Source organism: Mauremys reevesii, linkage group 18 (genome assembly GCF_016161935.1).
Source record: "Mauremys reevesii isolate NIE-2019 linkage group 18, ASM1616193v1, whole genome shotgun sequence".
NCBI lineage: Eukaryota > Metazoa > Chordata > Testudines > Geoemydidae > Mauremys > Mauremys reevesii.
This window is the reverse complement of record NC_052640.1, coordinates 31397956-31413120: the sequence shown is the minus strand read 5'-3', so window position 1 is coordinate 31413120 and position 15165 is coordinate 31397956. Positions and strand designations below refer to the sequence as shown.

Genomic DNA, 15165 nt, shown 5'->3' with positions numbered 1-15165 from the left:
CAGTCCCAGCCCCTGGCTGACCCTGCTAGTCACTGCTCTCCCAGATGGCTTGGCTCAGCACAGTGATGAGCTGCCAAAATCTTAACAACCGGGTCTTCGGTGGCAGGTCCTTCATTCGCTCCAGGTCTTCAGCAGCACTTCAGCGGCGGGTCCTTCAATGCCACCGAAGACTCAGAGCGAGTGAAGGACCCGCCGCCGAAGACTTGGAGCACTGACCGGTGAGTAAGCCTTATGTGTTTTTTGTTTTTTGTTTTGGTTTTTTTTTTTAAAGTCATCCCTGCCAGGGCCCTGTCAAAACTGTTCAAATCGGGCCCCACACTTCCTAAAGCTGGCCCCGCATATCGGGGTTGCAAAATTGTATCAGGGGCCAGGTAGGGAAGGCGGTGCCTCCCAAAACAGCTGTCCTCCCCATCCACCCCCCCCCCCCCCCCCAACGTCCTGCCCCCGACTGCCCCCATCAGAACCTGCAATCCATCAACCCCACCCCTGCTCCTTGTCCCCTGACCACCGACTCCCAAGACCCCCACCTAACTACCCCCAGGTCCCCACCCCTACCCAACTCGCCCCATTCCCTGTCCCCTGACTACCCCTACCCCCTCCACACCCCTGCCCCCTGACAGCCGCCCCCCGAAACTCACTGTTGAATAATAGCTGACTGCATCTCCAAATATAATACATATGTAGCCAATAAGTCAGATTTAATAGTCTTGATTGGATTCTGATATTTATTGCAAAATTGAACTAAGTGCTTTGATGAAGCAGTTTTTACAAGCGCTAGTGTGAATTGAATCTAGCAGTTACATTAATTTAATCTCTGTTCTGTGGATATGATGAAAAGCTTGGCAAGAATTTAGACAGTAGCCATGGCAAATGTTACAGAACACCATCGTGGGGTAAGGGATTGAATAGCTACTGCCAATGGCTGTAAACAAAAGAAATGATGTTTTAACAGTTAGCCAGTGAGAAACTCTAGTATTTCCATTATTATACAAACAGGTCTTAAAGTCATTGCCTTTCTTCCTGATGTGTTAACAGCAATTACATTGGTTAATAACATTCAAAGACAAGTTTTGTTTTTCCTAGTCACAACGTGTAAAGGACAGAGCCTCTTTAGAATGCTGGGCGATATAGTCTTACCATTCTCTCTCCAGCTATTTTTCTATGTAAAACAAGTTACATATTTAACCCTGTCTGAAACAGAGACAGATTAACATGAATAGATAATATAGGCTTTAAAACAGAACTATAGACTGGAGAAAATGAGGCAAAAATAGAAAGGAAATGTAGAGGAGAGGATTTTGCTAGGGGAACAGCTGCTATTATTTAGAACATGCAGACAGGGAACTCACTGCCTCTTCTCCCCTCCCCCCTCCCAGCCCAGGCACTCTCTGATTCTTCCCCTCCCCGTCTTACCTTGGGCTCAGCAGGCTGCCAGCTGCAGTCTGATTCCAAGACACCTCGCTCTGTGCAGCTTGAGTGTCCTTTGCCCCAGCGCTACTTTCCCCCGGTTTGCCTGCCGGAGCCCCAGGTAAGATGAGACTTGGAGGGAAGCAATCGGGGGAAGGGAGGAATCCGGGGGTGACGGGGCTGCGGGGCAAACCGGGGCAAGGTAGAGCTCGGGCAAAGGACGCTCTAGCCGCACAGAGCGAGGTGTCTTGTCTCCCAGCAGCAGTGGCGGCTGCTGGCTGTATGGTAACCCTAACAACCGGTTCTAAACCAGCTTCTAAATTTAGCAACTGGTTCCTGCGAACCGTCTGCAGCTCACCACTGGCTCAGCAGTTCTGTTCCCCCTAGTGAAGGCTTGTAGTTGGCCTTTGGCTCTGATGGAGGAGCCTTGTTAACCATGGGCAGGTGAGATCCAGGCTGTAGCAGAATAATTTCGTGGTCAGGTTCCCATCTACGTGGGAGCTGCGTTTTCAGTCTTTACAGGGAATCCTGTTGTCACTCAAGCCTCCGGGTGTCAGGGAGGAGAGTTGTGTAATGTGGGGCCTGCATCTGGAATGCTGCTTTGGAAGCAGGGGAGATGTCACCAGGTACCTACCAAAGTAACTTGCAGCTACTTGGCTTTGGCAGCCCTCAGCCTCTTGAGAAGCAGATTTTGCAATTAGACGGCGTTGCCTCATGTCAGATGATGCAGAGACCAGTTAGCTGGAGCCCTAGATGCACAGCAGAGATTCCCAGAACCTAGCTGGCAGAGAATCACAACCAGGATCTCTTTGCTCCTTGGGAAGGGGCAGGGGTTCAGCGCAGAGGGGGCAGGAAGGAAGCAACGAGGATGCCTGGCTGATGCCCGCAAAGGCAGCTTTTGTGTAATTAGCTCCTGGATCCCATCCAGGTGGGCTTGGCTGAATGCTCAGAGCTGATTGAAGAAACCCTCCATTCATTACATCCCCCTCTTCCTGAGGGGGAGGGCTACTTACTCCCCACCACTGTGGGAGTATGATGTGCCTGATCTCTGGGGAGCAGGAGAAGGAGGAGGGGTGCTAAATGCAGGAGCGGTCCCTCTCTCCGAGATGTGCCTGAGATTACTATGGGGGTGACTGCACCCTTACTGCTCTAACCCAGGCCTGCCTAAGTCCTCTCTTGTGCCTGCCAGCGTCTCATGCTGGTGACTGCCAGGGGAATGGCTGACATGGCTGCCCTGGCTCCACTCTCTCAGGCGTGCGAGCCCATGATTACTGCACTTCAGATTCTGCCTGTGCTATGGGACTGCACAGCTTCAAGAGCTTTATTGGTGGGACACGGTGCCCCAGGGTGGCTGGAGTGGGTGCAACAAAGACCCGTCTAGGATCAGGTTTTGATGGGGGTGTTTGTGGGAGAGGGATGGGGCTAGACACAGTCCAGCTTGCAATGTTATGATGAGATTCTTGCTTTCCTCTCCAAAAGTCTGAGCCCGGTTCTGTTGCCACTTCCGCACTCATGGGAAATCTTACGGATGGTCTGCATAATGAGCTTCTCCAGCTGCAGCAGCCCGGCCAGGGAGTGTGGAGAAAGACAAGGAAGGGCAAGGAGAAGTGATGGAAGCAAATAAACTGTAGTGGGGAGGAGAGAGAGCAACAGCAAGGGGAGAGGGTATTGACTAGCAAGGGCATGCAGCTCTAGGGCTTGTCTACACTGGCAAGTTACAGCGCTGCAACTTTCTCACTCAGGTGTGAAAAACCACCCCCCTGAGCGCAGCAAGTTTCAGCGCTGTAAAGCACCGGGGTAGACAATGCACCGGCACTGGGAGCTGCACCCCTCGTGGAGGCGCTGCAACCAGACAGGGCACATTAAAGCGCTGCCGGGGCAGCGCTTTAGTGTTGCCAGTGTAGACTAGCCCTAACTTATACTAATGACTCCAGTGGAGACAGGCCCTTTGTCTGCACTCAGGGAAAATGGTGCCTTTCAACTGGATAAAAGGATATGCAGAAGGATCTAAAGAGTGATACATTACTGTTGAGTACTGGTCAGCCAATTCTGGGTTGTTGCCCACCTATTGAGCCTGCTATTTGGGGTTGGAGGACATGTGTTAAATGCAGGTCACAGGCCTGGGTTCTCATCAACCTCTTCATTCAGCTCAGCTGTTCCACCCCATTGCGATTTGGGGTGGTTCCCTTATCCAGCACTAGCTCTGTAGCTCGAAGGCAAATAAGCACCTTCCAAGAGGCTGCAAAGCTGCAGTCCTGTGGGGTGGCTGAGCTCCTCTCCATGTTCCCTAGGCCCATCCTCCCCAACATCAAGTCCCAGAGCAGCTTCTGCTGCAGTTTTAATGGGCTGTGTCATGGGAGTGGAAGGAAGGGGGACAAGCCCACAGAGGCTGCTCTGCTGTTGTCATTTGTACTCGTGCTACATGGTGTGGAATGCTGTGACATGCGGACTAGCTCTGGTGCTCACTTGACCCCATCCCCACTTCAGGAGTATTTGGCAGGTTACTCCTCCTCCTGGTTTTCAATCACAGAATCAGGGTTGGAAGGGACCTCAGGAGGTATCTAGTCCAACCCACTGCTCAAAGCAGGACCAAACCCAACTAAATCATCCCAGCCAGGGCTTTGTCAAGCCGGGCCTTAAAAACCTCTAAGGAAGGAGATTCCACCACCTCCCTAGGTAACCCATTCCAGTGCTTCACCACCCTCCTAGTGAAATAGTGTTTCCTAATATCCAACCTAAACCTCCCCCACTGCAACTTGAGACCATTGCTCCTTGTTCTGTCAGCTGCTACCACTGAGAACAGTCTAGATCCATCCTCTTTGGAACCCCCTTTCAGGTAGTTGAAAGCAGCTATCAAATCCCCCCTCATTCTTCTCTTCTGCAGACTAAACAATCCCATTTCCCTCAGCCTCTCCTCATAAGTCATGTGCTCCAGCCCCCTAATCATTTTTGTTGCCCTCCGCTGGACTCTTTCCAATTTTTCCACATCCTTGTAGTGTGGGGCCCAAAACTGGACACAATACTCCAGATGAGGCCTCACCAATGTCGAATAGAGGGGAATGATCACATCCCTCGATCTGCTGGAAATGCCCCTACTTATACAACCCAAAATGCCGTTTGCCTTCTTGGCAACAAGGGCACACTGACTCATATCCAGCTTCTCGTCCACTGTAACCCCTAGGTCCTTTTCTGCAGAACTGCTGCCCAGCCATTCGGTCCCTAGTCTGTAGCAGTGCATGGGATCCTTCCGTCCGAAGTGCAGGACTCCGCATTTGTCCTTGTTGAAACTCTATCCCTGTGGGACTGATGCAGTGAGCATAGCAGAGCAGTTTGGAACAGGCATGGGGAGAGGGATCAGCTTAAATCTTGGTTCTTAAAGCAGGTGGGCAGGCGGAAGGGAAGATAAGAGAGGTATTCAGATGCCTTTGTGGAGAGCCTTCCACTTGCTTGAGCTGGCCCTGCCATTCTGAAGTGGGTCCCTGAGTAAGGGGAAGGGCAAACCAAGAAGTAACTCAGTCTGAAGGCACAACCAAGTTTCGTCTCCTCTCTAATTCCTAGCTAAGCTTTCTTCAGCATTATCTCAGTTGAGTTGCACATACATGGCCTGATGGTTTTTAGAGGTGCACAATAATTAATAATTAGCTCTCCTGATGCCTTTCACCTGTAGACTTCAAAGCCTTTTACAAGCAGGGTCAGTACCATTATGGACCCAATTTTACTGTTAGGAGAGACTGAAGCACAGAGGAAGCTACTTGCCTTATTCCATCCAATGGGAGAAGAGGATGCTTAGCACCTCCTGAAAATTGGGTACTGCTGCATATTCTTGGTCTGTTCCTATTTTTCTTAACTCTATCGCTGTGAAGCAAAGCCCTCTGTGCAGCCTAGGGGAGTTTGCGCTACTGTTGGAATCTTAACTCCTGTGTGTCCTTTTCATGGTTGTTTCTGAGAATGCTGCTTAAGACCAACCTTAATGAGAGCTTTCACTGTTGACAAAACCTGTGATAAACTCCCTGATGCTCTGAAGATCCCTTGAGATCCTTTGCTTTGTTGCACTAGTCGCTTTAACTTGAAATTCCCACTGTTGCTACCACCATTCCAGTGCCACGAAGGTCTCACCAGTGGGAGCGCTGATGTGGATTGGTGGCATCAGGACCTCATGTGGTGAGCAGATGTAGATGGCTCAAATGTTGGTCCAACTTCTGTCATTGCTGCTGCTGCTGCTGGGACTCAACTGGTGGGGAATCTTTGGCATAAAGTCTAGTGTGGACACACAGCCATGGCAAAAGTTCGTTAGTTCTAGATACAGGGAGCTGAAGGGCTCAGTGCCAAACAAAGCAATATCCCTGCTAGCTGGGGCAATAGGGCTTTTGTCTGCTAGGAAACTTGAGTATTTTATCAGCTCATGGAGTGTCTTGTCTCGGGTAGTTGAACCATCTAAAAATCACTTGTTTCCCATAGTTGCTTTAGGTGTAATTTGTACCTCTTCTACCCGTCCAGTACCTTAAATGTCACATGATGAGTGTGGGGTGGTAACTAAGGCACCAAAGCACTAATAGCTACTACATATGCAGTAGCACCTCAGAGTTTCAAACTAACCAGTCAACTACACTCCTCATTGGGAACCAGAAGTGCACAATCCGGCAGCAGCAGAGACCAAAGATCCAATACAGTGCAGTACTGTTACATGTAAACTACTGAAGAGGGAAAGTTTAAAAAGATTTGACAAGGTAAAGAAATGAAACAAGTACAAACATTTAATTTAAGATGGTTAAAAGCAACATTTTTCTTCTGCCCAGTAAAGTTTCAAATCTGTATTAAGTCAATGTTCAGTTGTAAACTTTTTTGAAAGAACCATGACGTTTTGTTCAGAGTTACGAATAACCTCCATTCCCAAGGGGTTTGTAACTCTGAGATTCTACTGTACTAAATGCAACTTCAAAGATGCAGACTTCCACACAAGTTGGCGGTGAAAGGGAATGCTGCAGCCAGTGTTTGAACTGCCTTGTCTACAGGGGAGATTTTTTTCACCATAAGCCAAAATGTATGTTTAAAGTGAGCTCTACCTGTATAACCCCTCCCCCCCCCCCCCCATGTAGATGCTCTTGCTCTGGAATAAGAGATGTGTTTTGGTTTAGCGTAGAAAAAGGCTTAAGCTAAACCAAAAGCCATTCTGATACCAGAATAAGATGATCTATATGGGGCACTGTACCCATGTGACGCATCTTCCTGTGTCTTCCTCCTAGATTTTTAACAAAGCTCTGCTCTCTCCAGAGCCTGGATAAACAAGCTGGAGTTAGTGACAGCCTGGGGCATAGCTCCAGTTGGTTGAGGTTGCAATTGTTCTTTGCTTTGAGATGCATTTTATTAGCAGAGCCCCTGATGTGGGTTCCACAGAGTGAGCCTCTTCTTTTGATGTGTAATTGGATCTCAAGCGCCCAGAGCCCCAACTGTTCAGGCTTATGTGTGATGGTTATTCAGATAGCAGCACATGAAATCTATCCCGTTTCAATGTAACGGGGGCTTTAGACTGTAATTACAAATGCCAATGTGAGCTATCACTCTGGCCTTTTCTACACTGGGGTTTTCAGACCTGGTGAAGCTGCACCAGTGTAAGGGCAGGTCTTCGCTAGCAATGTTAACGTGCTGTCTGCGGCAGCGCTGTAACGTGGCTGTGTAGTCACGGCATAGTGCTGGGAGAGCACTATGCAAACCCCACCTCCCCAAGGGGAATAGCTCCCAGCGCTGGCACTTCATACAGCGCTCAGTCTAGACAAGCCAGTATAAGCCATGACCTGCACCTGGTGCAGCTTATCCTAATGCTGTGTCTGTGCTAAGGGACAGCTACACCGAGGGCTAAAATCCTAATACAGACAAGTCTTTTGGCTGAATTAAGAAAGCTTTTCATCTGTGGGGGAGTGTCCTCTAGTGGTGAGAGCACAGGACTAGGAGGGGTGGGTGCTAGATTCTACTCCCAGTGCTGCCAGCAACTTGCTGTGGCCTTGAGCAATTCACTTAATGATTCTTTCTTTCCTCATCTGCCCTTCCAATCAGAAGGGTTGAAATTAAATTGCTTTGACTTCTGGGAAAGGACCTGACACTTCAGTGTTCGTCAAGGAGTTTATAGCCTGTAAATACAGAGGGCTCTGGCTTTGGTCCCACTGGCTCTGAATTGTCCATTAGCTCCTGAGGTACCTGGGGACCGGTGCATGAGAGGCCCTTCCGTTTTTGGCTCCTGCCCCACTCATGCTGATTTTTGGAGCCGTAAAGCCTTACCTGCACTAGGGAATAGCTCTGATCCAGCACCTGGTGCAGTGCGAAGCAGATGTGCAGGCAAGGGCAAGTCAGGGTGTAGTAACACCAATTGCTGAAATCGCGGCTGTTACTATTGTAATTCTGGCCTGAAATACTGTCAGTCCCTTTGTTTTCATGGGAGAGAGGATTTTTCCCCTTTCTTTTGCAGAGCAGGAGGAGTGCACAGCTTGAAGGGCCAGCTACAGACAGTGCCTTAACCACCTGTCCTGCCTTCGCACTAAGCTGCCTGTCTGAATTCACTCTAGCTGGCTGCCTTTGGCTGTTCTGCTTTGCCTGTCCAAGTCAGGAAGCTTTCTGTGTAGTGATCATGCATCATGATGAGAACTGCTAGTGGGTGTTAACCTGAGCTTATGCCTTTACAATAGGGCTCTGCTGCAGTAATGGTGAGAGACTTGAAAATTGACACCAGTGGAAAAACCACAGTATGCATAAGGCCATGCAAATAACAGCTCTTCTGGTTTCTGATGTCGGAGCTGGGCATGCTGGGGATTGCAAGCAGGCTGGATGGAAGCTAGATGTGAGATAAAACAAATGCGGCACGGGATTTGAAAAGACATATCCAAACCCACTCCTTCAGCCTAAGATCTGAGCAGAACCTTGTCATCTGGCTCCTGGCATAACTTCACCCAACCCAATCCCGATCCCTGCTGTGGCCTGGAACTGGGTCCCATCCCAATGTGGATCGGTGCATACCTTCCTTGACCTGTCTCAAGCTGGGTCCCCTAGTACCATCTGAGTCAGTGAACCATCTCTCCCTTGATATTGACTGCAGCCCCACCTCTCCAGCCTGCCTCTGTCTATATGGTGTTTGCCTTTCAGGTACTGCATAAACGTACAGCACTGATTACAAGCTAAGTGGGACATTCTTTTGGCACCATGGAGATTGTTCCTGTGTTAGCTCTCCCTGCACAAGAGAGCTATGCACCAGCAAAGGGACAGGGCTCTGTCCTGGAACTAGCAAGCTCTGTCACCAGTTGGCATGTGTTACACTGCAGTGTGGAAACAGTAAGTCCCCATCCAAGGCAGCTGTTGCCTACATTGGTTCCTTGAGAGAGGTCCTGGCCTGCTTGCACAGTGCTTGCAGCTGGAGAGGCTTGGCACAAGGAACGACTGCGTAAGTGGGATGTTACTAGCTGCTGGGAGGAAGGTTCATATGTTACCCAGGCAGCAGCTGCAGTTGGGTCTCTGTACTTGTTACATCAGCCTCATGGCTTCTGCCACGCCCCCTACTCTTGACTGGCTCCAAGGCTGTCTTGCTTTCACATCCCCCACTTCAGCTGTCTTGGACCCAGGCTTTGCACAGCCGGACTGCAGGGCCTGGCTTCCTGGTGGAAATGCTGTAGCCGGGCAGGAAGCGCACGGGTAGGAACGCCAGCCCCAGGGAGCATCCTGAGGCAGGAAAGGTGGCAGGGTGTGGGGAGCAGACTTGGCACCTCCTGCTAATGCGGGCTCTTGGATGGCAGGGTCCCTCCTGCTGGAGGGGCCGAGGGGCAGGTGTCTCTAGAGCCTAGAGCCATGGAGCTGGCTGGGGTTAACTCTGTTGTAGCTAGTGCTGTGCAGGGTTTGCTTTTGTTGGCTCATGGGCCTGGGAGCCAGGCCTGCTCTGAGGGGAGAGTGCTGAGCTGCCTGGTTCTCTCTCCTGTGTGCTGATGGCTCCTGTCCTGGCCCTTCTCAAGGGACACTTGACTGGCTGCTTAGCACAGGCCTGTTCACACGGTACCATGGCTGTGGGGCAGCGTCGAACAGCCTGTGTAGATACGGAACAGTCCCTGGCCTGGTTCGGAGGGCTGTGCAGACCGACCCGCAGTAATGTCGCTGTGGCAATGATAAACCCTTGGCAGTGGGTCTCGGAGCACGGGTCAGGTGGCTCAGGCTGGGCCGTGGGCTAAACCCAGCAGGGTAGACATTCACGTTCCTGCTGGAGCCTGGGCTCTGTGATCTTCCCCCTCACAGGGTCTCAGAATCTGGGCTCCAGCCCAAGTCCACACATCTACACTGCAGTTCCGTAGCTCTGTGAGCCTGGGCAGCTGCAGCCGTGCTGCGGATCTCTTATTACAGTGTAGATGTACCCGAAGGGATCCTTGATATGGACTAATCTGTTTGTGAATAGGTGAGGCTTTCAGGCTGTGGTGCAAATGCAGAGTCTCCTAGCACTGCCTTGGCCTTGCTGTCTCCTACGAAGCAGGCTGCCAGGCTACTGCATGAGTGGCGCTCTGAGGCTGGGAGGCAGTGCTAGCTGGCAGGGGCTGTTACCCTTCTCCTAGCACCTTTCCTCCACTGATCCTGGTAGCCTTGTGTACACTCCCGCCTTCTCCTTTGATCAGCTGCCATTCTTTTCTAGCAACACCCTGCTAGGAGATGAGCCCCATCAGAGAAGATTAGGGTTGGAAGAGACCTCAGGAGGTCAACTAGTCCAATCCCCTGCTCAAAGCAGGACCAACTCCAACTAAATCATCCCAGCCAGGCCTTTGTCAAGCCTGACCTTAAAAGCCTCTAAGGGTATGGCTACACTGGCGAGTTGCAGCGCTGGTCGTCCAGCTGTGCAGGGCCAGCGCTGCAGTGTGGCCACATTTGCAGCGCTGTACTGAGAGGTGCATTGTGGGCAGCTATCCCACAGAGCACCTCGTCCTGTTTTGGCGCTGAGTATTGTGGGAAGGGGAAGGAAGTGTGTGGGTCATTCTGCTTCTTGTTCCAACGCCCCGTGGTGCATCGCTTCACTTCCCAGCAGTCACAGTTTCCCCGTCCACGTTTCTTGCCATTGTGAGTGCAGCACGCTTTCTGTGTGAAATGGAGCCTGAGCTGCTGAGGACTTTGCTGATGACTGTCGCCAGCACATCACGTTTGGCAGTTGAGCTATTCCTTCAGCTCCAAAGTGACTGTGAGGAGTCCGATGATATGGATTTGCCTAATGCAGGTGACATGAAATTGCTTGTGGCGGTAACGGAAATGCTCAGCACCGTGGAACACCGCTTTTGGGCTCGTGAAACAAGCGGTGAGTGGTGGGATCACATCGTCATGGAAGTCTGGGATGACTAGCAGTGGCTGCAGAACTTTCGTATGAGAAAAGCCACTTTCATGGGACTGTGTGCTGAGCTCGCCCCCACCCTGTGGCTCAAGGACACAAGATTGAGAGCTGCCCTGACAGTGGAGAAGCGTGTGGCTATTGCATTCTGGAAGCTGGCAACTCCAGACAGCTACCGATCGGTCGGGAACCAGTTTGGAGTGGGAAAGTCGACCGTGGGAATCGTTTTGATGCAAGTTTGCAGGGCCATTAATCGCATCCTGCTAAGGAGAACCGTGACTGTGGGGAACGTGCAGGACATTGTGGATGGCTTTGTAGAAATGGGTTTCCCTAACTGTGGAGGGGCAATAGATGGGACGCATATTCCTATTCTGGCACCACCCCACCTAGCCTACGAGTACATTAATCGCAAGGGGTATTTCTCTATGGTTCTCCAGGCGCTTGTGGATCACCGTGGGCATTTCATTGACATTTACACAGGCTGGCCTGGAAAAGTGCATGATGCACGCATCTTTCGGAACAGTGGCCTGTTCAGGAAGATGCAGGAAGGGACATTTTTTCCCAGACCGAAAGATCACAGTAGGGGACGTTGAAATGCCCATTGTGATCCTTGGAGACCCCGCTTACCCATTAATGCCTTGGCTCATGAAACCCTATACAGGGGAAGCTGGACAGGAGCCAGGACTGTTTCAACTACAGGCTGAGCCGGTGCCGAGTGACTGTGGAGTGTGCTTTCGGCCGTTTAAAGGGGCGCTGGTGGGCGCTTTATGGGAAGCTAGACTTGGGGGAAAGCAGCATCCCTGCGGTTATATCCGCGTGCTGTACCCTCCATAATATTTGTGAAGGGAAGGGTGAAACATGGACCAAGGCATGGACCAACGAGGTGCAAGTCCTGGAGGCTGAATTTGCACAGCCAGACAGCAGGGCTACTAGAGACGCCCACCACAGGGCAACAAGGATTAGGGATGCCTTGAGGGAGGAATTTGAGGCTGAAAGCCAATAGTAATGTGTTTTGCCTTGACCAGGAGTGACGTGCACTGGTTACAGTGCTTTTAAGTGCCTGTGTTTTCCTTGCTGTTTGTTACCTGTGTTTTCCTTGGGGTTTATCTCTTTCACTTTATGCAATAATAACTGTTTCATAATCAAAAATCATTTATTAAAAAAAAGGTAGTAAACAGGCAGGGGGGTTGGTTGTTGAACTGTACATTCATAGGTTTGCATATGTACTGCCAGGAGTGCTGTTGTGCCCCTCAGGATTGTACTGTTGCATGGTGATAGGGGTTGAGTGCAGAGGGTAAGGGTCGTAGTTCTCTGGGCTCATAGGTGACCGTACAGGTGTCGGGGGCAGCTGGTGATGGTGTAGGTAAGAACCTGGATGCTGGGGAACGGGACTTGGAGCTGACACTGGTGCATAGGGGAAAGCGGTTTGGGAGGGTGGGGGTTTGGCACGGTAATGCTCTGCTTGCATGGCTACCAGTGACTGCATATAGTCTGTTTGACGCGCCATGTGGTTTATAAGCTGCCTCGTGGTTTTCTTCAGCATCAATGACTTTCTCCTGCTTTCTGTTTCCTTTCAGTGCTGCATTTTTTTTCTCTCCATTCCTGCGCAGTTTTATTCTCTGTTGCACACTGGTTCATAACTGCCTTCACCAAGTCTTTCTTGCTTTTCTTAGGCTTCCTTCTAAGGTTCTGAAGTTTTCTTTCAGTCACTGATACCAGGACTAGTCAAGGACACTATAAAAATACAGCAAATGATACATTTTAAGAGAGCCTGCATTGTGTATAATCTGAAGTTAGTTTCCAGTCTCACACTGTAGCATTCCTCAGACATTTCAAACACAGCTAGAGAATTCACAGCCTCCCAGAAATGGTAAGTGAGGGTAAGGCAGTAGAGTAGAAGTCAATAAAACCTGGGAGACATGTTCCTGCCGCGGTTTGCCTGCGCAGGGGGCTTCTTGCTTCATGGGTGCACTGCTGTTTGTGGGCTTTGGGAAAGGCAGGAAGCTGCTGTTGGGACCTGCATTGAAACACTGTGCCTCCCTCCATGTCACACAGGAGTTAATACTTGACGATAACTCCCTGCTGCGGGTTACCTGGGAAGCAAGGGATGGTCTCCGTCAACAATGCGGATTCCGCCCTGGCCCCTATGCAGATTGCCTGTGTGCAGCCATGGTCCCCCCCCGCACCCCTCCTGGAACAGTGGCGCAGACACATTAGCCTGACTGGGACAGGGACCACACTGGCTCTCCCTTTAAACTTGCTCAAGTGAATTGCCTATGCTCTTGCAGAAACTTTTGAAGAGATTACAGAGGCAGATTACCGCGACGTGATAGACCACATCAATGGGATATTCCACGTCTAGGCATGCAGCCATACCACCCCCTCCTCTCCCAAAACCTTTGCATTGCAATAAAAGCTGCTCCTGTGATTCTTCTGCACCAAGTTCCAGCTGCTGCAACTGGCTAGCTTCCTCCTGGCTTGAGAAGAGCTCCTGACTGCATGCCTCCTGGGACTCCGGGGTGTCTCCCCCCACCACAGTAGCCTCACTGTCTGTTTGGATCTCCCTCTCCTCTACCGGCTCTGAACTGTCCATCGTGGTCCTTGGATTTACAGAGGGGTCACCCCCATAAATCGCATACAGCTCCTTGTAAAACCGGCAGGTCGTGGGGGCAGCGCCGGATCTGCGGTTTCCCTCACGTGCTTTGCAATAGGCACTCCGCAGCTCCTTTACTTTAATCCTGCACTGCAGCGTGTCACGCTCATGGCCTCTTTCCAGCATGGCTCTTGATACCTGGGCAAAGGTGGTATAATTCTTATGGCTAGAGCACAGCTGTGCCTGCACAGATTCCTCCCCCCAAACACTGATGAGGTCCATCAGCTCGCCATTGCTCCATGCTGGGGCTCGTTTGCCACGTGGAGGCATGGTCACCATGTTTCACCATGTTTCTCCTAGTGAAATAGTGTTTGCTAATATCCAACCTAGACCTTCCCCACTGCAACTTGAGACCATTACTCCTTGTTCTGTCATCTGCCACCACTGACAATAGCCTAGCTCCATCCTCTTTGGAACCCTCCTTCAGGTAGTTGAAGGCTGCTATCAAATCCCCCCCCCCCCCCACTCTTCTCTTCTGCAGACTAAATAACCCCAGTTCCCTCTGCTTCTCCTCGTAAATCATGTGCCCCAGCCCCCTAATAATTTTAGTTGCCCTCTGCTGGAAAATCTCCAGTTTGTCCACATCCCTTCTGTAGTAGGGGGACCAAAACTGGACACAGTACTCCAGGTGTGGCCTGACCAGTGCCGAATAGAGGGGAATAATTGCTTCCCTCGATCTGCTGGCAATGCTCTTACCAATACAGCCCAATATGCCGTTGGCCTTCTTGGCAACAAAGGCGCACTGCTGACTCATATCCAGCTTCCCGTCCACTGTAACCCCTAGGTCCTTTTCTGCAGAACTGATGCTTAGCCAGTCGGTCCCCAGCCTTTAGCAGTGCATGGGATTCTTCTGTCCTAAGTGCAGGACTCTGCACTTGTCCTTGTTGAACCTCATCAGATTTCTTTTGGCCCAATCCTCCAGTTTGTTTAGGTCACTCTGGACCCTATTCCTACCCTCCAGCGTATCTACCTCTTCCCTCCAACTTTGTGTCATTTGCAAACTTGCTGAGGGTGCAATTCATCCTATCATCCAGATCATTAATAAAGATGTTGAATAAAATTGGCCTCAGGACTGACCCCTGGGGCACTCCACTTGATACTGGCTGCCAGCTAGACATTGAGCCATTGATCGCTACCCTTTGAGCCCGGCAATCTAGCCAGCTTTCTGTCCACCTTATAATCCATTCATCCAATCCATACTTCTTTAACTTGCTGGCAAGAATACTGTGGGAGACCGTATCAAAAGCTTCACTAAAGTCAAGATACATCACATCCACTGCTTTCCCAATATCCACAGAGCCAGTTATCTAATCATAGGAAGCAATCAGGTTGGTCAGGCATGACTTGCCCTTGGTGAATCCATGTTGACTGTTCTTGATCACCTTCCTCTCCTCCAAGTGCTTCAAAATGGATTCCTTGAGGGCCTGTGATGGGTTGGATCACAGAAGCCCTCTTGGGAGCTGCCACCTGATGTGCTAAGACTACTACTACCCCTGCTTTCCCTGCCAGCTCGGGACCTCGGCATCCTGTCTTGCTGAGCCAGACACACCCGTCGGCTCCAACACAGACCCAGGGTCTGAATTACTTACCCCAAAGCTGCAGGCTTATCTGAAAGCAGCTCACAGAAGTGTTCCTGTCTTTAACACTCAGATGCCCAACTCCCAATGGGGTCTAAACCCAAATAAATCCGTTTTACCCTGCATAGAGCTTATACAGGGTAAACACATAAATTGTTCACCCTCTATAACAGAGATGCACAGTTGTTTGCTCC

General features: G+C 50.6%; 1 protein-coding gene across 2 annotated transcripts in view; it reads left to right on the top strand.

The window, feature by feature from the left end:
• The window catches only part of CASTOR1 (cytosolic arginine sensor for mTORC1 subunit 1), a 42560-nt gene that overhangs the window by 10938 nt on the left and 16457 nt on the right, over positions 1-15165 (top strand). The window lies entirely within an intron of this gene.